Source organism: Cervus elaphus, chromosome 12 (genome assembly GCF_910594005.1).
Source record: "Cervus elaphus chromosome 12, mCerEla1.1, whole genome shotgun sequence".
Taxonomy (NCBI): Eukaryota; Metazoa; Chordata; class Mammalia; order Artiodactyla; family Cervidae; genus Cervus; species Cervus elaphus.
In genome coordinates, this window is record NC_057826.1 from 40,538,615 (window position 1) to 40,562,282 (window position 23,668).

The 23,668-nt window shown below is 40.4% G+C and overlaps 1 protein-coding gene across 8 annotated transcripts in view; it reads left to right on the forward strand.

Moving 5' to 3' along the window:
- GALK2 (galactokinase 2) overlaps positions 1-23,668 on the forward strand; it is a 141,068-nt gene that overhangs the window by 108,371 nt on the left and 9,029 nt on the right. The gene's annotated exons all lie outside the window — the stretch shown is intronic.

Consider the following 23,668-nt stretch of genomic DNA (forward strand, 5'->3'; position numbering starts at 1 on the left):
GGAGCCAGATCCCAAGTCCTAGTCTTTTGAGTTAATCCAATACTCTTGCTGCCTTTTCTTTTTAATATAAGTGTATTAATAAACTGGCTTTGGCAATCCTGTGCCAATAAGGGAGGTAATATCAAGTTTTGACTTTTCTTACCTATGATTTTCTCTGCAACTAAAGAGAAGTGATGAAAGTTGGTTACCTTGTGGTTACAGAGTTTCCTTTTGGCTATTTCCCATTCTGGTGCTCTTGCCTTAGAAGATGTAAAGCCATGTGGCATCCAGTAGCTTGCTTAATTTAAGGAGCAAACTCAACTTGGCCAGAATGTGCATGAACTTTTGTGTTACAGAAAAGCCATGAGAAGTGCTGTGGAATTTTCTTGTTCGACACGATAAAAAGTTTGATAAAAATCCATGATAGTCCTCATGGATTAATCTTATCTACCTCAAAGAAGAGTAGTCTTTTTTTATCTAATGGAGAAATATAAAGGTACTTCACAATATAAAAGGAGTCAGTAATTTCAATTTCCAATTGTGTTCTCAGTATCAAGGAAATTGATTTAAAAATAGCTCATAAGATATCAGGTACTACATTCTATGATTTTAACACATTAAATTGTTCTTACAAGAAGTTTGAAGAAAAGTTTTTTTATAAAAAGCGTAGAAGAAACTCCAAAGGGTCTTTCTAGAATTTACAGATATTGGTTGAGCAGAAATCTTTAAAATTTGTATGATGAACTTCGAATAAGGCCAAATAAAAATGAGTCCTTTAGTTTTGTCTTTTGTTTTCATTTTAACAAGATAATAGATCCTTCTGGAACAATATAAAAGAATAAATCAAGTAACTATTTTTTGTTATGCACAAAAAATATGCTTTAGTTGTTCTGGAATACAAGTATGGAGAAGATTTGCTTTCCCTTTTTCCTTTTTACCCTTTTCCTTTCCTCTCTGCCTAGTCCCTCTGTTTCACTTCTCAGCTCCTGTTGACTTCTAGCTGTCTGGCCACAGAGGGACTTTACATCTTCTAAGGCAAGAGCACCAGAATGGGAAATAGCCAAAAGGAAACTCTATAACCACAGGGTAACCAACTTTCATCACTTCTCTTTAGTTGCAAGAGAAAATCATAGGTAAGAAAAATCATAGGATCACGCTGGGAGTAAAGCTTCTTCAATTTCTAGGAAGAAATGGGCTGAACTGTTAACCCAGATCAGTTGGGTTGATGCTTCCTTCCTCGGTTTTCCTCTTGCTCTTTCACGTGTGTGCATCATATACCCCCATCTATCACTCACCGTGCCTCCTCAGATACTTAGGGAACTGATGATGCAGTGCAGACATGATCTATTAAGTATGATTTTAAAGACGTTGCATCTCAGAACTCTCAACTTCTGTAGGGACAGCTCAGTGCCAGTGTGTAGGAGTCACATACACAACTGTGATGTGTGCTGTGTACCAGTCAGAGCCTAGCCACTGAGGGGTAGGTCAGGGCTCAGAATCACTCTCTTATCCCACAAGGCTAATAATAATGGGGGCCTTGTTTTTGGCACCTGAGGCCATCCTGGAGCCACTAAAATCAGAGAATTCTGGAATTTTCATTTACTTGTGTGAAAGTTTTAAAAGAGCTGAAATGAAACAAATTCTGCTGGTACATTTTGAGAAGCTGACCCCTGCAGTAGTCTTATATACTTGATGACTTACAGTCATCTTGGACTGAAGTAGGCCCAGAATGAACCTATGAGCTTGACTGCCTCTTCATACTTTGTGCCTTCAGACCCTTGAGTTCCCCACGTTTCTTGAGTTAATGTGATTTGGGCAGGCCCAGGAGTAGAAGATGTGGGAGAGAGTTAGACCAGTAAGACTAAACCTTCTCTTCTCTCAAACACTCTGACCTTCTAACAGAACATTTTCCTCTCTCTAGGAAGGTCATCCTTGTATATTAAGCTTTCAGCTTCAGGAATATTGTGCATGTTTCAGGACAGGAGGAAGGGGGGATCTCCTCTGATAACAGCAGCACCATAGACTCTGGTGACCTGTGACTATGATGGCAAGCTGGAAACTGCTCTTCTAGCCTCACAGGAGATTCATATACAATAGTTACCATGATGGCATTCCCCAGAAATAAATCCTAAAATAGTCATAGCAGCTGAACGTGAGTCATGAGGCACCATTCTTTCATAACATTTGTATACTTGAGAAAAGGTCCTTTTTTTGTGCATTTCTATATTCCTGTTCAGTTCAGTTCAGTTGCTCAGTCGTGTCTGACTCTTTGTGACCCCATGGACTTCAGTACGTCAGGCTTCCCTGTCCATTACCAACTCCTGGAGCTTACTCAAACTCATGTCCTTTGAGTCGGTGATGCCATCCAACCATCTCGTCCTCTGTCATCCCTTTCTCCTCCCGCCTTTCCCAGCATCAGGGGCTTTTCAAATGAATCAGTTCTTCACATCAAGTGGCCAAAGTATTGGAGTTTCAGCTTCACCATCAGTTCTTCCAATGAATATTCAGGACTGATTTCCTTTAGGATGGACTGGTTGGATCTCCTTGCTGTCCAAGGGACTCTCAAGAGTCTTCTCCAACACCACAGTTGAAAAGCATCAATTCTTCAGTGTTCAGCTTTCTTTATAGTCCAACTCTCACATCCATACATGACCACTGGAAAAACCAAAGCTTTGACTAGACGGACCTTTGTTGGCAAAGTAATGTCTCTGCTTTTTATATGCTGTCTAGGTTGGTCATAACTTTTCTTCCAAGGAGCAAGCGTCTTTTAATTTCATGGCTGCAGTCACTATCTGCAATGATTTTGGAGTCCCCCCCCCCCAAAATAAAGTCTGTCACTGTTTCCATTGTTTCTGCATCTATTTGCCATGAAGTGATGGGACCAGATTCCATGATCTGAATGTTGAGTTTTAAGCCAACTTTTTCACTCGCCTCTCTCACTTTCATCAAGAGGCTCTTTAGTTCTTCTTTGCTTTCTGCCAGAAGTCTGCATATCTGAGGTTATTGATATTTCTCCCAGCAACCTTGATTCCAGCTTGTGCTATAATTCCTGTGGTACGTAGTAAGTGCTTGCTAAATGAATAAATGTGTTAAACTAATTTTCTTCTGTTTGTATGGAGAAGTAATGGGTAGGAGGCCAATTAGAAAATGTACTCAAGGTCTAGCTAGAGAGTGGTTATTTTGAGCCTTTAAGAAAATCTGTTCATGTGCATTAATAATATTATTCATAACAACTAACAGTGAACACTTAGCTATGTGACAAGCACTATTCTGAGTACTTTTAAAACATTTGCTGTACGTGTTTGTTAATATGGTCCTCATGTTCAGAGTGTACCTACATGAAATAGTTCTTTTCAAGGTTGTAAACTGTGCCATAAACACATTCGGAAAATGAAAGTGTTAGTCGCTCAACCATGTCTGACTCTTTGCAACCCCATGGGCTGTATCCTGCCAGGCTCCTCTGTCCTTGGGATTCTTGAGGCAGGAATACTGGAGTGGGTTGCTATTTCCTTCTCCAGGGGATCTTCCTCACTCAGGGATCGAACCCAGGTCTCCTGCTTTGCAGGTGGATTCTTTACTGCCTGAGCCACCAGGGAAGCCCTTAAACACATTTGGACAGACATTTAAATACTGATGCAGTCCCACCTCCTTCTCCTCACTCTCTCAAACTCCCCTCATCTGTTCATAATGTTGAAGTATGATAGTCAAACTCCCAAAGTCAGATAGCTCTGAGGGAATAAAGAATTTTTTGGTAGGTATTGTTTTTGTTTGTTTGAAATTTGTTTAAAAGAGAAAAGCAAATGAGTTTGGCCATTACAGTGCTAATTAGGTTTGTGTTCAGTGACATAACTGTTAATTAATCCTGATGAATATTCCTTTTTCATTCTGTAAACAAAGAATGTTACTAAGATTTTCCACCCAACACAGCAGTCTGTCTTGCAGTCCAGTGCTTTTGACAGTGGTCTCTTAATTCACACATGGACTTTTCCTTAAAGCATCTCAAATCTCTGTAAGTGAAATATAGCACAGGTTATTTAGATTTAAGGCTTCCCTGGTGACACAGATGGTAAAGAATCCACCTGCAATGCAGGAGACCTAGGTTCGACCCCTGGGTTGGGAAGGTCCCCCTGGAGAAGGAAATGGCAACTCACTCCATTATTCTTGCCTGGAGAATCCCATGGACAGAGGGGCCTGGCAGGCTACAGGCTATAGGGTCACAAAGAGTTGCACATGACTGAAGTGACTTAGCACGCATGCATATAGTTTCAATTTAGAGGAACATAAAGAATAAAGACTGGCTTTAGATGGTTTTGATGCTAGGAACATCCCATAAGATAAGTTCCAGTATTTTGTTACTTTACAGATAAGGTAAACAAGACACAGAATAATTAAGTAACTTGCCCAAGACCATGCAGCACAAAGTAACAGAGTTGGGATTCAAACCCACGCACTCTGAGTCCAGAGACCTCCCTCTACGGTCTTAACCTTTATGTGACATGAGGCTGTCAGTCAGGGTTCTGTCAGAGAAAGAGACTTGTTACAGGGATTTGACAACATGCAGTTTATAAGCTATTTAAACAGTGTTCACATCTGGTGCTGAAGCCTGAAGCCAGTAGGAAAGACAGGCAGGAGGTGACAATGGATGTAAAGTAGGGGAGAGCAAGGGCAAGTTGGAGCTTGGGAAGAGGAGCTGGAATCAGGGTCAGACTCACTACCTCCAGGCCTCCAGTTCTGATGATACTGGTGGAAGCCAAACATGTACCTAGTCCAATACCTAGTCCAAGAGTAGAAGTTGGAGGAGGGGCCAGTGGGACCTGGAGGTGCTGTTCCCTGCCACAGAGCAAACCAGCAGCCGAGGGAGAGTGTACGCGGGTGGCCGTGGCACGTGGTGCCCTTGCATAGTTCTTTGCAGCATAAAAAAATATGCTACCGTCATTCTTAATATATTTTTTTTAGTTTTTTAATTTCCCCTGTATGTACCTGGTCTCCTGACCTTACCAGTCAACTTGTTCATCCCAGTTTCTCCTTGGCCTTGGCATGGCTTTTCCCCCAGGGTTACTCAGGTCTCTACCAGCTTCCTTGGCCCAGACCCTGTAGTTCCTGGCCACCTTGTCAGCCCCAACTGCCTCTTTGACTCTGACCTTGCTGGTCCTACCATTCATGGCTGCCTCAAGAGAAGGGAAGAAAAAGAAAGGAAAAGGACAGTGACTATACATATATATTCATTTTTTCTTAAGTCTAAGAGATACATGATTTGTTATTATTCAGTATTCCCTTCGCTTGAATTTTTCATGGGTATATCTCTACTTTCTGAGACATGAAATGATTTATTTTTAAAATTGTCTTATTTTGTATCGGGCTATAGCCAATTAACAATGTTGTGATAGGTTAGGTGAACAGTGCAGGGACTCAGCCATACATATACATGTATCCATCCTCCCCTCAAAATCCAATCACCCCCCCAGCCCAGGTAAAAACCCAATCCCATTCAGGCTGCCACATAATACTGAACAGAGTTTCCTATGCTGTACAGTAGGTCCTTGTTGGTTATCCATTTAAAATAAAGCAGTGTATACATATCTATCCCAAACTCCCTAACTATCCCTTCTCTCTGTCCTTTCCCCCAGCAACCATAAGCTTGCTCTCTAAGTCTGTGAGTCTGTTTCTGTTTTGTAAGTAAGTTCATTTGTATCATTTCTTTTTAGATTCCACATATAAGGGATGTCATATGATATTTCTCCCTTTCTGACTTATTTCACTCAGTATGACACTCTATAGGTCCATCCCTGTTGCTGCAAATGGCATAATTTCATTCTTTTTAAATGACTGAGTAATACTCCACTGTGTCCCCTGGAGAAGGAAATGGCACCCCACTCCAGTATTCTTGTCTGGAGAATTTCATGGACAGAGGAGCCTGGCAAGCTACAGTCCATGAGGTCACAAAGAGTCAGTGTGACTGAGCACAATATTCTATTGTATATATCCATTATACAGTGGAATTGTATTTTTCCATTCCTCTGTCGATGGACATTTAAGTTGCTTCCATGTCTTGGCTATACTGAAAATATCTTTTTTGATCCATCTCCCAGAATAATGGAAAAAAAAATAAACAAATGGGACCTACTTAAACTCAAAAGCTAATGTACCACGAAGGAAACAATAAAGAAAACAAAAACACAACCCATAGATTGGGAGAAAATATCTGAAATGATGTGACCATAAGGGATTAGTCTCCAAAATTTACAAATAGCTCATGATGTTTAACAGCATCAAAACAAACAACCCACTCAAAAAATGGGCAGAAGACCTGAATAGACATTTCTCCAAAGAAGACGTACCGATGGCCAATAAGCACCTGAAAAAAATATTCAACATTGCTAATTATTAGAGAAATGCAAAACTACAATGAGATGTCACCTCACACCAGTCATAATGGCTATCATAAAAAAAAAATCCACAAACAACAAATGCTGGAGAGAGTGTGGAGATAAGGGAACCTTCCTACACTGTTGGTGGGAATGTAAATTGGTACAACCACTATGGAGATAATAAAAAACTAAAAATTGAGCTACCATATGACCCTGTAATCCCACTCCGGGGCATATATATATCTGGAGAAAAACATAATCCAAAAGGATACATGCTCCCCAATGTTCAGCGCAGCACTGTTTACAATAGCCAAAATGAAATTACTAAAGGATCAGTTGTGAATTTATTAGATGCTCTGCTTTGAGTAGAATGAGGCTTCTGTAGATATGAGGACGGCTGACATCTCATTGTGTACCCTGGTGCTTCTCTGCTGGTTTGCGTTAGGAAACCACCATCTATAATCCTTGTCTACCTAAGAGGCCAATCTTGTCATTTCTCTGTTCCTTCCTTTTTTTGCTACCTTTGCTTTCATTTTCATATTTTTAGGTTTCCATATAATTAAATATTTTCCTTGTATACAAAGTTGCTTTTCTTATAGTTAATTCTGGTTATTTTGGTCAAAGTGTTTATTCTCCTATACTGCTGTGTTCAAGATGATTTTTCTTTAGTAACAACCAATTCCGACATCTCAGGGGCTTGACCCAACAAAAGTTCATTTCTTGCCCACTCTGCCTCTCCATCACAAGTCAGCAGATGGTCTGTTCATCTGAGACAACCAGGGACATGGGCTCAGCAGGGGGTCCATCTCAACGTGTTTGCCCATAATCACTGTGATCTGAGGAAGGGACTGTGGCTGATCACTCACTGACTTTTAACAGCTGCCAGAGAGTGACACCCTCACTCCTATTCTCTTTCATTGGCTCAAGCAGGTCAAGTGGATGTGATGAATTTCAGAGTGGGTGGCAAGTTCAGTCTGTCTCAACGTGTACAAGGAAAACTGGAACATTTGGAAACAGCTCTAACTAACGAAGACCACACTGACCCGTGCTGTGTAGCTAGGAGTCTCAGCCCATTTAATCTTGCTGATACCAATGAAACCAGCTTATTTTCTCATATTAAAATATGAAGCTGACATTTCTTTTCAGACAATTGGGATGATGAATATTGTTTTTGACCAGATTCCAAATTATCTTCACTTGAGGATTAGACATACTATGACATCTTTTTAAGGTGCACATTTCTCTCACACTGGCATTTTATCTGCAATTTGTCTGGTGAAAGCCTTCTTAGTCCTCGTAGCTTATCATTTTTTCCCCATCTTGTGGCATTCAGTCTCTTTTCAGGAAACTATCATTCTAGAATCTTAGGGCATGGTCCAGAAAAACCTCTTCGCTGTTTGATATTAATAGGTTCACTTCCTATGCCTTTATTTTCAAAGTACCTAGCTTCAGGTGGGAGAAAGTTTCCTAGCAAAAACTTCTAAATTAGAAACTGTGTACCTCTTCCTACTTACATGTGTTTGTTCCCAGTTTGTTTTCCATGTGAGTCAGCAGAGGTGAGTTACTATCCATGTATCTAATCATCTTTGCAGGTTACTGCCAAATATGAATAGTAATGACAACAAAAATTATTATTCACTGTATTTGTATAGACATTCACAGTTTTTAAAATTGAAGTATGGTTGCTGTAAAATACTATGTTACAGGTGTATAATATAGTAATTCACAATTTTTAAAGGCTATACTCCATTTATAGCTGTTATAAAATATTTGCTATATTCCTTGTGTTGTACAGTTTATCCTCAAGAGCTGTTTTATACCTAATAGTTTGTACCTCTTACTCCTCTACCCCTCCTGCCCCTCCTGCTCCCTCCTGGTAAATGTTAGTTTGTTCTCTGTATCTGTGAGTCTGCTGCTTTTTTTGTTAAATCCACAAGTTGTATTTTTTAGATTCTACAATATCAATGATATCATACAGTATGTCTTTCTCTCTTAAGTCCATCTGTGTTGCTGCAAATGGCAAAATTTCATTCTTTATGACTGAGTAGTATTCTATTGTGTATATGTTTATGTGTGTATATGATATGTATGTATCATATATATGTATCATATATGTTTGTATATATATCATATCTTCTTTATTCATTTATATGTTGATGGACACTTGGGCTACTTCCATATTTTGACAATTAAAAATAATACTGCTATGAATATTGGCATGCATATATCTTTCTGAAATATTGCTGCCATGAGTATTGGGGTGTATGTATATTTTTAAATTTTTTGTTTTTTTGGATATCTACCCAGATATGGAATTGCTGGATCATACGGTAGTTCCATTTTTACTTTTTCTGAGGTATCTCCATACTGTTTTCTACAGTGGCTACACCAACTTACATTCTCATTACCATTTGTTATTTGTGGTCTTTTTATAACCGTTCTGACAGTTGTGAGGTGTTACCTCATTGTGGTCTTGATTTGCCTTTCTCTGAGGGTTAGTGATGTTGAGCATATTTTCATGTGCCTGTTGGCCTTCTGTACTTACTCTTTGGAAAAATTAGACAAAGTTTTAAACACACGAAATATCAACTGATCGTCACTCATGCTGTAAATTCCAGATGAAAACATGATGGGGCACCACTCTATGTTAAGGGTAGAGACTGTGTATGTTTTTTTGTTTGTTTGTTTGTTTGTTTTTAAAGTTTGAGGAAGATGATTCCTTTTATTGTCTTTAGGAGGCAATGGGGTGGGAGAGATCACAAGAATGAACATCCCTCAGTCCATTAGACTTCTTTAATGTTAAAAAGCCTTTCTTCTGTCAAGGACCACTGATGCAGCATTAAAAAGACCAGAGACTACTTCCATAGGAAAGCAGTATGTTTAGTCTTTTCATGGGAAACTATGAAATGTTCCAAGAACAACAGATATAAAAATCTAGTCAATTAAGACAAGAAATAACAAGATATGTGCTTCATTTCTGTCATTTAGACTTATAGGGGTAAGGGGGACAGATGAAGATCAAAAAGGAAAGAGTCATATGGACAAAAATAAAGGTAAAATGAATGAATAAAGGGGGAAAAGGCTGACGTGTACACACTGCTTATTTATGGAGAAGCACATAAACACAAACACAGAGAAACCACAAACAAACTCATGCCTGTGAGCATTCACTTCCCACCCTGGTTCCCAGAGGGCTGCACAAACACATTTGCAGTCATGGGCTTCTGTGAAATAGCATCCTTATTTATCTTTTCAGGATGCTCATGCTCAGTCATGTCTGACTGTTTGCGACCCTTTGGACTGTAACCCACTGGGCTCCTCTGTCCATGGGATTTTTCAGATGAGAATAATGGAATAGGTTGCCATTGCCTACTCCAAGGGATCCTTCCTGACCCAGGATCAAACCCAAGTTTCCTGCATTGCAGATGGATTTTTCACCCACCGAGCCATTGGAGATGCTCCCTCCTTTGAGTCTCTCACCAATTATACTGCAAACACCTTGAGAATAGGGGCATCTCATTAGATGTTTGTGAAATTGAGACATTTTTACCTTCCCTAATACTACACTTTGGAAAGTCTAGGTGCAGTGTAGGCATATTGCCTTCAGTACTCACCACGAGACTATTAGGACAAGCTACCTACTCCGAATTCACCCCTCATCCAGTGCCCAGGTTACCTTCTTGGTCTGCTCCAGAGCACACTGTTCAGAAGCAAACTCTGGGCAACATCCTGTATAATCTAGTTGGGACCAGATTTTCTGTGTGGCACATAACATAGCTTTTCACTTGTTTAAACTGTTGTTGTATTTTGGTAAACTACTACTTTTGATCATACTGGCAAATAAGTGAGTAATGTAAGAGAACAGAAGCAAATTTTTATTCCTTTATTCAGCTGGTACTCAGTTGAGAGCAACTATTCAAGCATTGTGCTAGAGACTATGCATTAGCAATCTGTAAGGCCAGAATAGTTCTTGCCCTCATTTATTTATCATTTTGTGGGAAGAAAACAATAAAATAATGATTAAAGTGTTCTGATGGAAATATACTACTTATTCTCAGATAACTACTGATTTCTCCTCTGCCTCTCCTTCGTCTTTGTCCTTACATTTTTGTTCTCTCTTTAGTTCAGTTCATGGGAGAAGGCAAAGACAAGAAGAACTCATTTCCTTTTAGGTTAAAATACCAGCACTGGCCAGCTCTAGGCCAGTGTGACCATGGTTTTCCATAGTCCTTCATTCAGCTCTGACCAAGATTCCTGCCCAGCTCCCTCAGCTCTTTTTCAACTGACTTGAGATTGTCTGCTCCTTTAATGTTTTCTAAAAACAAAGTGTTAGGGAAGTTCTGGGAAGTTAATGGGAAACTAGTTTCCTCAAGAAAGAGAGGCAAACATAAAAATGCAGCTCATCCAGCCAGCAGTCCCAGCTTCTTCCTCTGCTGCTGGTATGGGAGCTGATATTTACTGAGAACCTGCTCTATTCAAGACAGGGTGTTAGGCTGAGCTACAAAGATAAAGATGGCACAGTCTCTGCCCTCCTAAAGTAGTGTGTGATCATTGTAATTAGAAGGAAATACATGGTATTCCGTGTCTGGAATGTTTGGGGAGAACTTTATGGAAGAGGGGCCTTGAGATCTGGGGATTACAGAACTAGTCTGGGTAGCATACCGACATGGGCTTCCACTCTTGGACTGGCAGTGATGGAGTGTGGTATCGCAAGCAAGGCCTGGCACAGACACACCGTAAGAGGTTGGAAAGGGTCATGAACATTCAGAAGACCCGTTGTGTCCCGCTGGATTGGACTGTGTGTGCCCTCATTTATTGGACCATGGAACAATAATGCAGCATTTGATACAATGAACTATTGGGGAACACCATGATCAAAATGGTGACTGGCGAAGTTTATTATGGTAGCTGTATACAGGTTGATGGGCTTCCCTGGTGGTTCATAGGTAAGGGATCCTTCTGCCAATGCAGGAGACTGAAGTTTGATCCTTGGGTCAGGAAGATCCCCTGGGGAAGAAAATGGCAACCCACTCCAGTATCCTTGCCTGGGAAATCACATGGACAGAGGATCCTGGCAGGCTACAGCCCATGGAATTGCAGAAGAGTCAGGTATGACTCAGGGACTGAACAACAGCAACATCAATACAGGTTAACAGGCGGTAAGAGGGAGACCAGTTAGAAGGTAGAGCAGTTGTTCAGACCTCGGATAAGAATCCAAAGTAGGAAAGTATAGAAGGAGAAGGAAGGGAGCAGTGGACTCTCTCTTGTCGTTTGAATGGCGCTGCAGTTAACAGGAGCTTACTATCTTGCCAGAAAGCAGAATGCAGGTGACAGTGACTGCAGCAGAATGAAGCAAAGGTTTCAGGATTGGAGGGGTAGAACTTACTATAAGACAGTGCTGGCTCTTTCTGCTCCTGAAAATCTGAAAGAGGGGAGCTATAAATATGTGGGGGTGCTGTTATTCTCTACAGACAAGATGGCATTATGCTGTGGATTTGAAAATATTCACAAGTGCCTCTTGGAATGTAGTTTTCCATGGATTAATGTGGTTTGTGTTGAAAACACACACATACATATATAAATATATATATATATTTATTTATTTCATCAGTGGTTTTGCTTTTAGAAGCAGGTAAAGACTTTTTTTCCTCTTAAATATAAAATGCTAACTTAATTTAATCTTTGCAGCATGGGAATGGGGTATTAATGTGGCTGAAAACAGCTGTTTATTTTTTGTGGGTTTGACCATTTCAGAAACTTCACATTTATGAAGAATATTATTACTGGGAAAATAAATTTGAAACTGCGGTCCAGCTTCAATTAGGACTGTATAGTGTTTTTCCATCCTACTGCTTAAATACTCCAGAGATTCTATGCCTCAGAGCAGGGACTTATTATAACTGTGCTGCATAGGAAAACAGGCACTCTGGAGTGCATTCTCAAGTGGTTTCCCCCATCCACCTCTGCATGGCTGTTTTTGGAAACCCACTCTTAGTTTAGCCCAGTGGAGCTATGTGTTTGGAGAGGAATTGGCTAGTAGCGTGCAGATCCATGATTGTGCAAAGACAGCTAAAACCACAACTGCTTTTAGCGCCCACCCCCCCCAAAGAGTGGGAAAGCATTTTGGGGTATGGAAGCCTCAAAAAGATTAATTATACACTTACGTGGTAAGATTTCCAGTTCTGTCTGACCAGCCTATTTATTTATTTTGTTTTGATTAATTATCCCAAGATGAAGTTTTTATCCAAGTCTGATTCCCAAAATATTTATCACTTTTAATTTGAAGACCAATGCTCTGTGTTCTTCCATCACCACACAATCTTTCTGCAGTTTGGTATTACGAGGCTTACGTGAAGAAACTCACTGTGCTGAGAATGAGGGAGATGACTGACTGTCAAGCTCTACTTTGCATTCTTCAGATGATGGGGGAGACCACTCTTAAGAAGGGCATCCATGGACTAATGTGTATTCAGAGCAATTATCAGTGAGGGAGACTTGAAATCCAGTTACGTGAGGGAAACTGGGTGGTTGGTTTGGAGAAAAGATTTCAATGCTAACAGAGCTGTGGTATTTCACTGCTGCTGGGGCAGACACTGTAGCTTAACTACCTAGCATCTAGGCCTTTTCCTGGGGAAATCTGTTATGTGCATGCTGGAGAAGGAAGGAAGGTCTTGCCTCCTATGATAAAAGTTGAGGGGTCAGATTTTCCTCTCACAGGTCTTGTCACCTGAGTGTGAGCAAGGGTCCTTCGTTCCTCCTGTGTCCCAGCACATGCTTATGTTTTGGGCTTTGAGTCTATTAGGCAAAGGTCCATTGACAAAGTATCTAGAATCCAATGTCATATCTAGACTTGTGGAGGAGACCTCAGCAATGGTCTTCAGCTTATTTCACTTGGCGCCTGGCTCATTCCCACCTGGATTCTCAAATTCTAATAGATATTAGGCATATGTAATCCTAATAGATTTTGTGAGTTCTCTAATACCTTTAAAATTAATTCCTTTTGATTAAGTTAGTTCATATAGGTTTCTATTGTTCAGAAACAATAATCCTGACTATATAATTGCTAAAGACCAGTAATTGTTTCTTGTTTCCAGCTGGAATTCTTAACTTGAAACCAAGGATAGGGTTCTGGAAACTGTATGTTGAACTGTGTGTAGAATTTCATATATTTATGCACTCAGATGGGGAGAGAAAGTCCATAGCTTTTATTCTATTCTCAAAAGGCTCTATAACCCTAGAAAGGCCAAGAACCACTTATGTACAGGATACAATGTAAACACCTTACTTAGCATAACATATAAAGCCCTTATAATCTGACCTTTGCCTTGTTGTTCAGTCGCTAAGTCATGTATGACTCACTGTGACCCCAAGGACTGTAGCGCGCCAGGTTTCCTTGTCCTTCACTATCTCTTTGAGTTTGCTCAAACTCATGTCCATAGAGTCAGTGATACCATCCAACCATCTCATCCTCTGTCACCCCCTTCTCCTCCTGCCCTCAGTCTTTCCAGCATCAGGGTCTTTTCCAATGAGTTGGCTCTTCACATCAGGTGTCCAACTATTGGAGCTTCAGCTGCAGCATCAGTCCTTCCAATAAATAGTCAGGGTTGATTTCCTTTAGGATTGACTGATTTGATATCTTTGCTGTCCAAGGGACTCTCAAGAGTCTTCTCCAACACCACAGTTCTAAAGTATCAATTCTTCAGTGCTCAGCCTTTGTTTATGGTCCAACCCTCACATCTGTACATGACTACTAGAAAAACGATAGCTTTGACTAGATGGACCTTTGCTGGCAAAGTAATGTCTCTGCTTTTTAATAGGCTGTCTAGGTTTGTCATAGCTTTTCTTCCAAAGAGCAAGTGTCTTTTAATTTCATGGCTGCAGTCTCCATCCACAGTGATTTTGGAGCCCAAGAAAATAAAGTGTACTGTTTCCATTTTGTCCCCATCTATTTGCCATGAGGGATGGGACCAGAGCCATGATCTTAGTTTTTTTGAATGTTGAATTTTAAGCCAGCTTTTTCATTTTCCTCCATCACCTTCATCAAGAGGCTCTTTAGTTCCTCTTTGCTTTCTGCCATTAGGGTGGTGTCATCTGCATATCTGAGACCTCTGCCTACTGCTTTTATTTTCTTTTTTACTGTATTTCTTGTTGCTACTGGTCTTCATTCTCTTTCTATGCTCCAGTCATATCCAAGTCCTATTAATTCTTTAAAAGCAGCTCGTGCCCATCCAAGTACTAACCAGGCCTGGCCCTGCTTAGAGCACCTCGTGGTTTTTGATCTCCATGTTTTTGTTCATGAAGTTCCTTCTGCCTTAATTTCCCATTCCTTTCACCCTACCTTTTAACTGGTTTGCTGGACACCTAACTCATCTTTTTAGACTTGGGTGGTTTCACCTTTTTACTGGTGGACTCTGAAGGTCATGACCACTATTCCCCATCCCTCAGCCTACCTGCTTCCAGCATTGCCAGTAACTCTGTCAACCTAGCAGCTGGTATGAATGTCTGTCATCCTGGGGCATTCTCCAGTGTCACTGAAAGTTGCTGTGCTGCCCAGGCACATCTCTTGGGAGAAGTTAACCCATCTAGGGGCAATGATGGCAGTGTCTGTGGATAAACAACCCAGGCTTCCCTTCCCTTGCATAGGTGGGCCTGTTCCCTTCCAACATGTTCTCCATGGTTCTTCAGAGAGACCCCTGAGCAATTGGGCTGTGGTTGTTCACTATGGTGACCTGCATATTAAGCACCTTTATTGACTTTTCTTCTTTCCTGTCTTTCCTTATTTTTGTCCGCCTGCTTCCTGGATTTCTGCTACTTGCACTCAAGTCTGTCAGGCTCTGCTTTCAGGCTAACCCAGATTGAGATACCCTGTTGACTCTGAGCCAGTACTTTGGCTGTGAGGAGCTGTCTTTGCATCTGTTGCTTGTTATTGTTCATTATTGTTCCTCTCTAGTAGACTATTACTTCTTTTTTTTTACTAAACATTTATTTTTTTATTCTAGTAGGAACACATATGAAATCTATCCTCTTAATAAATTTTTAGTGTACTATACATTGTTGTTGACTAGAGGTGAGTGCTGTACAGTAGGTCTCTAGAGCTCATTCATTTCACTTAGCTGAAATGCTTGGTCTGTTTGTCTATTGATGATTGACTCTCTACTACTTTTCCCTCCCCTAATCTCTGGGAACCACCATTCTGGCCTTCGATTTTATGAATGTGATGATTCTAGCTAACTCATATAAATAGTACTTGTCTTTCTGTGTCTGGCTTATTTCACTTGGCATAATGTCCTCAAGAGATCCATCCATATTGTTGAATACTGTATAATTTCTTCCAATTTTAAGGTTGAATAATATGGTGTTGGAGAAGACTCTTGAGAGTCCCTTGGACTGCAAGGAGATCCAACCAGTCCATCCTAAAGGAAATCAGTCCAGGGTGTTCACTGGAAGGACTGATGTTGAAGCTGAAGCTCCAAAATTTTGGCCACCTGATGCGAAGAGCTGACTCATTGGAAAAGACCCTGATGTTGGGAAAGGTTGAGGGCAGGAGGAGAAGGGGACGACAGAGGATGAGATGGTTGGATGACATCACTGACTCAATGGACATGGGTTTGGGTGATGGATAGGGAGGCCTGGTGTGCTGTGGTTCATGGGGTTGCAAAGAGTCGGACACGACTGAGTGACTGAGCTGAACTGAACTGAATATTCTATTATGTATACATCATTTTTCAATCCATTCATCCATTGATGGACATTTAGTTTGCTTCTACAGCATAGCTATTATGAATAGAGCTGCAATGAACATGGATGTGCTAATAATTCTTTGAGATCCTGATCTTAGTTCTTTAGGATATATACCCAGAAGTGAGATTGCTGGGTCACAGGATAGTTCTATTTTTAACTTTTTGAGGAAACTGTGCTGTTTTCCATAGAGGCTGTGCCATTTTGCATTCCCACAAACAGTGTGCAAGGGTTCATTTTTCCACATCCTCACCAACACCTGTTGTCTTTTGTTAAGACTATTACTTTTTAAGAGTAAACAGCTTATCTTATTAATTGTTGTTCCCTTGGTATTATTAATAAAACTGGCATAAAGTGAATCCTTATCCATGTGTAAAAAACATAAGATATGAGAGCTTTCTTCAGATCTCTCAAGGGCTGTCTTGTGTTTACAAATGTCTGTAGAGCAGAAATAAGACCAAAGAGTGGAATTTACAAGATGATGGACATTTCTACAGTGTGGAACTATCAATGCACTTAAGGGAAGAGACCTTCATTAGTAACAGTGGGTTGTTATGGCATGATGACTCACTTGGTTTGTCCACTCTTCTGTCTCTAGCCAAGAATTCCTGTAATAGAGAGTTTTATGGAAAATGAGTCCCACACACAGATGACTACAGAGACCAGGCAGACATGTGAACTAGTGAGGCAGTCCAGGCATAAGATAATTGGGAATGGTGGGAAGTACATGGAAATAACAGTGATGCCCTGTCTAAATGGGCTGGCTGCTCCTCAGTTACAGCCAACAGTTTTGCAAGAAGGTAGGTTCAGCACTGCCAGGCCTTTCATTTTTTTCAAGGGAAAACAGAAATCTAGATTCTTAAAACTTCTCAGTTCAAAAAGTATGTGGGTCAGGAAAGCATCACTGTGGTTGGTTATTGACCATGGTTGTGAGTGTGCAACCTTTGTGTAATGTATGTAGCAGAGGATATTAAAGCCTCAGGTGTAAGGACAGCCTCCTCAAGAAACTGGCCTGGGGTCTGATCAGTTTACCCCCTCCAGCCCATAAACATACTCTGCCTGTTCCAAGCTTGGGCCTTTTGCCATCCTGTCCTCACAGCAAGGAAGCTCTGTGGTCTGGCACTTCCCACTATGGCTCTTTTCCCCACAAACCCTGTCTTCTTGGTCCACCTCTAGTATTTCCTGCTCTTGAATATCTGCTGCACTTGGTCATTGTCCAGTGGTCTCATCATTTAACTGAGTCATAAGTGTCTCACAGTAGGGGCTTCTATTTCACATGTCTTTCCTGTCATTTATAGCATAGGGTTCTTGCAAGAAAGATGCTTGCTCCTTGGAAGAAAAGCTATGACAAACCTAGGCAGTGTATTAAAAAGCAGAGATATTACTTTGCCAACAAAAGTCCATCTAGTCAAAGCTATGGTTTTTCTAGTAGTCATGTATGGATGTGAGAGTTGGACTATAAAGAAAGCTGAGCGCTGAAGAATTGATGCTTTTGAACTGTGGTATTGGAGAAGACTCTCGAGAGTCCCCTGGACTGCAAGGAGATCAAACCAGTCAATCCTAAAAGAAATCAGTCCTGAATATTCATTGGAAGGACTGATGCTGAAGCTGAAGTTCGAATACTTTGGTCACCTGATGGGAAGAACTGATTCATTTGAAAAAACCCTGATGCTGGGAACGATTGAAGGCAGGAAGAGAAGGGGATGACAGGGGATGAGATGGTTGGGTGGCATCACCGACTCGATGGACGTTGAGTTTGAGCAAGCTCCAGGAGTGGTGATGGATAGGGAAGACTGGTGTGCTGCATTCCATGGGGTCTCGAAGAGTCGGACACGACTGAGCAACTGAACTGAACTGAACTGGTAGCACAGGGTGGGACACACAGCCAGGGCTCACTAAGACCTGTTTGATTGTCTTGTTGGATGGTCATCTTACTCAGTGCTTCTGGTATCTCTCTTAGTAGAAGATGAGGTAATAAAGGAAAGGGTACCAGCTCTTGAGTAAAGAAATTTAAATTAAGTCAGGAGTTCTTCCAGAGATTGAATAAGCATGTCCTCCACCTACTGCTGACCTGCTGCTCTCAGAGCATTTATGAGGAAAATGATGCCCAGTATATTCTCCTGTCACAAGCTTTTTCTTATCTTTTCCCACCAAAGATGTAACAAGATAACCAATTATTTGTGTCCTGGTTTACATTCCTTAGGCTGCCCTGGTGGCTCATGTGGTAGGAATCTGCCTGTAATGTGGGAGAACTGGATTTGATCCCTGGGTTATTCTTACCTGGGGAATCTCATGGACAGAGGAGCCTGGCGGGCTACAGCCCATGGGGTTGCAGAGAGTTAGACACAGCTGAGCGAGTAACACTTACTGATTCACTTAGATTCCTTGGTTAGAGATAGCATCTGATCATAAGCTATGTAGCCATCCTTTCATGGTAAAAGTGAGTAGGCACACTTTTGTTACAGATTGTCTAAAGGTAATTAAACCTTTTAACTAGTTATGATGATCTATTTTCTGTATTTTCCTTTTATTTGAAACACATTTTGCTTGTTTTAGAAATCTCTTTCAACATCTGTGAAACAAAGTGTAATACAAATAATTCTCAGTCATCTGTGCTATTAAGTACACTTTGGACCCTGGAGTTTACTGTTAATGATTATCTCCAAACTTTTTTTAGAAAAATTCCCCCAATTTTTGGTGAAGGCACTAGTAAGCAATAATTATCAAAATTTTGGTACAGTTTCCTACAAGGACCAGGAACTGAACCATTCTTTCAATAAACCTGTGTTGAGCCCCTCCTGTGGTGCCAGAAGATTGCATTTTAGTTGCTGAAGATACAAAAGTGAAGAAACTAGACAAGGCCCTTGCTCTTCTGGGTGTTCATTGGAAAGACTGATGCTGAAGCTGAAACTCCAAAATTTTGGCCACCTGATGCGAAGAGCTGACTCATTGGAAAAGACCCTGATGTTGGGAAAGATTGAAGGCAGAAGAAGGGGACGACAGAGGATGAGATGGTTGGATGGCATCACCGACTCAATGGACATGAGTTTTAGTAAACTCTGGGAGTTGGTGATGGACAGGGAGGCCTGGCATGCTGCGGTTCATGGGGTCACAAAGAGTCGGACACGACTGAGCGACTGGACTGAACTTGCTCTTCTGAAGCTGAACTTCCAGTGTTGAAAGATAATCACAGGGCAGTGAACATATGAGCGTAAGAAAATTGGACAATATTTGTGAGAATAAATAAAACAGTTTTGGGAGAAAAAAAATAGGATGCAAAGAATATGTGTGTGTGTGTTTGTGTGGGTGTGATTATTCTGGGTTGGAGATGGGGGACATCTTCCTGATGCTGTGACATCTGAGACTTGAATGACTATGAGGGGCTAGTCATGTCAAGATCAGGGGAAGAACATTCCAGGGCAAGCAACAGAACAGCTGATGCAGTGGGTCCAAGGCAGGAGCCTGTGTGGTGAGCTGGAGGCTCAGCAAGGAAGTCATCGGGAAAGGAAATTTTAGAACTAGCAACTAAATTATTCAAGTGAACTTATTGTACAATTATTACAGTTTAAATGTATATGGCTATGATCATTTAGATCTCAGAATCTCTGCCATGATTTCAGGATCAGATTCAGTAATTACCAAAGATTCACAGAGGAGAAAGTGATTGTGTCAGAATACACATGATATATCCTACTTTGAAACCTCAGATTTCCCATGGATAGGATAGGACACTGGCAATGTTTCAGGAAAATGGCACTTGGTATTATATTCTTAAACTGTATTTGTGTTGGAAGTAGTCATATAGCAGTGAGCATTCATGCAGTAAGAAACAATTCCTTCATCCTTTAATATAATAATTGCCCTCAAGGATTATGAGAGAGAAGGAGCATCCATTTTAAAACTTAACTGGACAAGGAAGAAAGCTTTGTCCACAGAGTTTCAGATTTTCTTGGATTTTCTGGTATCTACACAACAGAGACCTGCTGAATTGCCAGCATATAACAAGCCAGAACCCTGGATCCAGAGAGCATTTGTGATGTCTAGCCAATGCAGAACTGCTTTCCCTCCCGAAGGGTGGTCTCCAAATCTGTTGTAGCCTTTGGCAAGATGTTTGTATCACAATTGAAAACAGATGCCCTTTCTGCCCTTTCCTTTGGTGTCCGAGTTACTACTGTCCAGGGGGTGTGAGCCATGGCAGTCTCTCACGCACCTTCACAGTGCCCAGCGAGAGTCCTCATTAGACATTCCTGTCCTACGCTCGACAGAACAGAGTAGGCACAGGGAGGTTCTAGTAATCTAGTACCTTCTGAATGTTGCTTATCACAAATCAGAACACCAGTCCTGAGGTTTAATATATAAAAAACCCCCCACATCTCTCTAGATAGTTTCTACTTGAGAATATTTAATCCTAAAAGGAAAAATATTTAATCTTAAAGAACTATGTAGTCCTAGAGGAAAACCAAAGTATGCTCTTGCTAATGGACTGTTTGTTGTTGTTGTTGGTATTGAATTTCATTACAGGATATGGCCCTAAAATGTATTTTTTATATATATATATATATGACATTGACATTCCAGAGTATCAAAAATCACTGTAAATTCTTGATTAAAAGAGACTTATTAGACATAAGACTGAATATAATGTGTAGACTTTGCTTGGATCCTGCTGTAAATTGACTGAAATTGAAACAACTGGGAAAATTCAAATATGGACTGAATATGAGATGATATTAAGGAATCATTGGTAATTTTGTTAGATGTGATAATGATACAGAGGTTATATAAGAAAATATCCTTATTTTATAGAGTTGCACACTGAAATATATAGGAAGGAAATGTTACACGTATAATTTATTTTAAAACAATAGCAAAATATTGAAGCAAATATTGCAAAAAATTATTGTTTGGTCTAGGTGATGGGCGTATGGAACATGCTATTGTATTTCCTTTGTTGTCCTGTATATAATTTGAAGTTTAAAAAATTCTTTGCAAATTGTGACATAGCAGATCGATTTGTCAACTAAATAGCACTATTTTACAATGTTAGTGGATGTTGCTTTATTGTGCCTTTTGTTCTGCAGCCATAAATATCAGTGGACCTGGAAACTAGATGATTTTTTGGAAATGAGACATTACAGTAAAAATGAACCAATATTCTCTTCTTATGTATGCCCTCCACCCTACCCCCATGCTCTTATTTTGCAACTTGGCCCATGGTTAGGGAGGTGAAATAGTTGACAAATAAAACTGAAACATGGAATCCTAAAGCTAGAATTTTAAACATTTTGTTTCAATGTCAACTTTTAAAAATATTTTAAAACTATAGTTACCAACGTCGTTTTCCTCCCTTTTAAAATGTGTATTCTATAATCTGGATTATATTCAGTTCAGTTCAGTCGCTCAGTCGTGTCTGCCTCTTTGTGACCCCATGGACCACAACACACCAGGCCTCCCTGTCCATCACCAACTCCTGGAGTTTATTCAAACTCATGTCCATCGAGTCGGTGGTGCCATCCAACCATCTCATCCTGTGTTGTCCCCTTCTCCTCCTGCCTTCAATCTTTCCCAACATCAGGGTCTTTTCCAATGAGTCAGCTCTTTGCATCAGGTAGCCAAAGGATTGGAGCTTCAGCTTCAACATCAGTCCTTTCGATGAACACCCAGGACTGACCTCCTTTAGGATGGACTGGTTAGACCTCCTTGCAGTCCCAGGGACTCTCAAGGGTCTTCTCCAACACCACAGTTCAAAAGCATCAATTCTTCGGCGCTCAGCTTTCTTTATATACATGGATTATATTAACATGTATAAAATTATTGGTACTGTCTAAGGTAGATACATGCCTATCAATGGCCCATCTCTTCCTTTCTCTATTCAGGGATTTTGAAGGAGTTCTTGTTAAATCTGCTAGTGCTTTTTCTTCAGACAGCTTTGTCGCAGATGCTGTGTGCCAGTATTGGGTATTGTTAAGACTTTCGTACCTTAATATATTTTGATACCTAGACCCTAAAATAATATATTTCAATATATAACAATTCTCAGTAATATGTAATATTCCTATTTCCATTGAACCTATTGATGGAAATAACAAATTCACACTGCAGTGTGCACTGAGTCACATGACCTGGCTACTGATGGAGCAGAGCATGTTGTTGTATTTTTATCCCCACCTACATTTAACTTGTAAGTTCATTTTTTGTCTTATTTTTCATCCTATGTAGTGTCAGTAGTTGTAGATTCAATACCAAGGGGAATCTGGCTGTTCCCTTTCCTCAACTTCTACATTTTTAGTAATCTGTGAGTACTGGCACTGCACTTCTTTTTTTAATAACAATGTCTAAATGGAGGTATCTTGATTTTGAACTGGAATTAAATCATCCTTCTGAATGTTCAACAGTGAACACCCATTGTGCACTTGTCACGTAAGGCACTGGTGAAGGTTCTATGGAGTACAAGGTTGCAGACTATCAAATGCATGGAACCAGAAGCCCTGGTTTCTGTCTTCAGGAGTTGGCAAACTTTGTGGAGACAATTACTATGGAAAGTATATGATAAGTATATGAGTTATGAGGGTGGTACTGTGGAGAGGAAAAAATGTAACCTAAAGCTTTAATATAATTTGTTGGTTCTTAAGTATGTTGTCATGCATTTGGTATTTTTTAATATAAAATTATAAAAGCACTACTGAAAAAGCAGTAATATTCTAGGGGAGAGGAACCTAGAGGCAGACCCTGGAAGAGAGAATCATGTAGAAAAGGCTACCTTGAAAGTATGTTCAGTGTCCCTCAGTTGAGGGGACAGGGCCAGCTTCAGGTGGCTCTGCAAGGAGGGAGCCAGGGAGAGATCCTACAACTTCACTCTCTTCCCTCCCACCTCTCATTGATCTTCTCCCTTTTTCTAATCTAAAGGCAAGGGAGCCCACTGGTGTAGTCCATCCAAGTCAGCCTCCTAGGGCAGACAGCAGAGTAGATAAGGGCAGAGAGTAGAACAATTATCATCCTCTTCTCAAAATATAAAAATATGAGGGGAATGTTTGGAGGGAGTTCTTCATAGAATCATAAAATGTTAGAGCTGAAAGGATCCTGAGAAATAATTTTCAACTTCGTTTTGAAGATGGGGAAATAAAGCTCTATAGAAATAGCAACTTGAGTACAGTGAGTTGTCACATGGCTGAGAAGATATGACAGACCTTTGGATTCTTAGCCCAGGCTCTTTCCAGCAGGACAGGCAGATTAGCCTCCATGTATTTTTCAAGTTTTTCCCAGAGGCACCACACTCACTCAGCCACTGTTCAGCCTGGGTGAAAATGGTTTTGATTGTTATTCAAGGGAACATATGATTACTATAAACACAGTCATTGCAATAGGACATGTTTCTATAACTGAAGTAAGAGTCATTCCAGATAATCTGGAAGGCATAGAAATACGTCAGGAAGAAAATAAAGCCATCCACAATGTACCACAAAGATGATGACTGTTAACATTTTGGTGCTTTCTTATAATTTTTTAAAATTAAAATGTACAGTTTTATATTTTATGTTTTCACTTAATAATGAACAATTTCCCATAGAGTAATAGATGCTTTA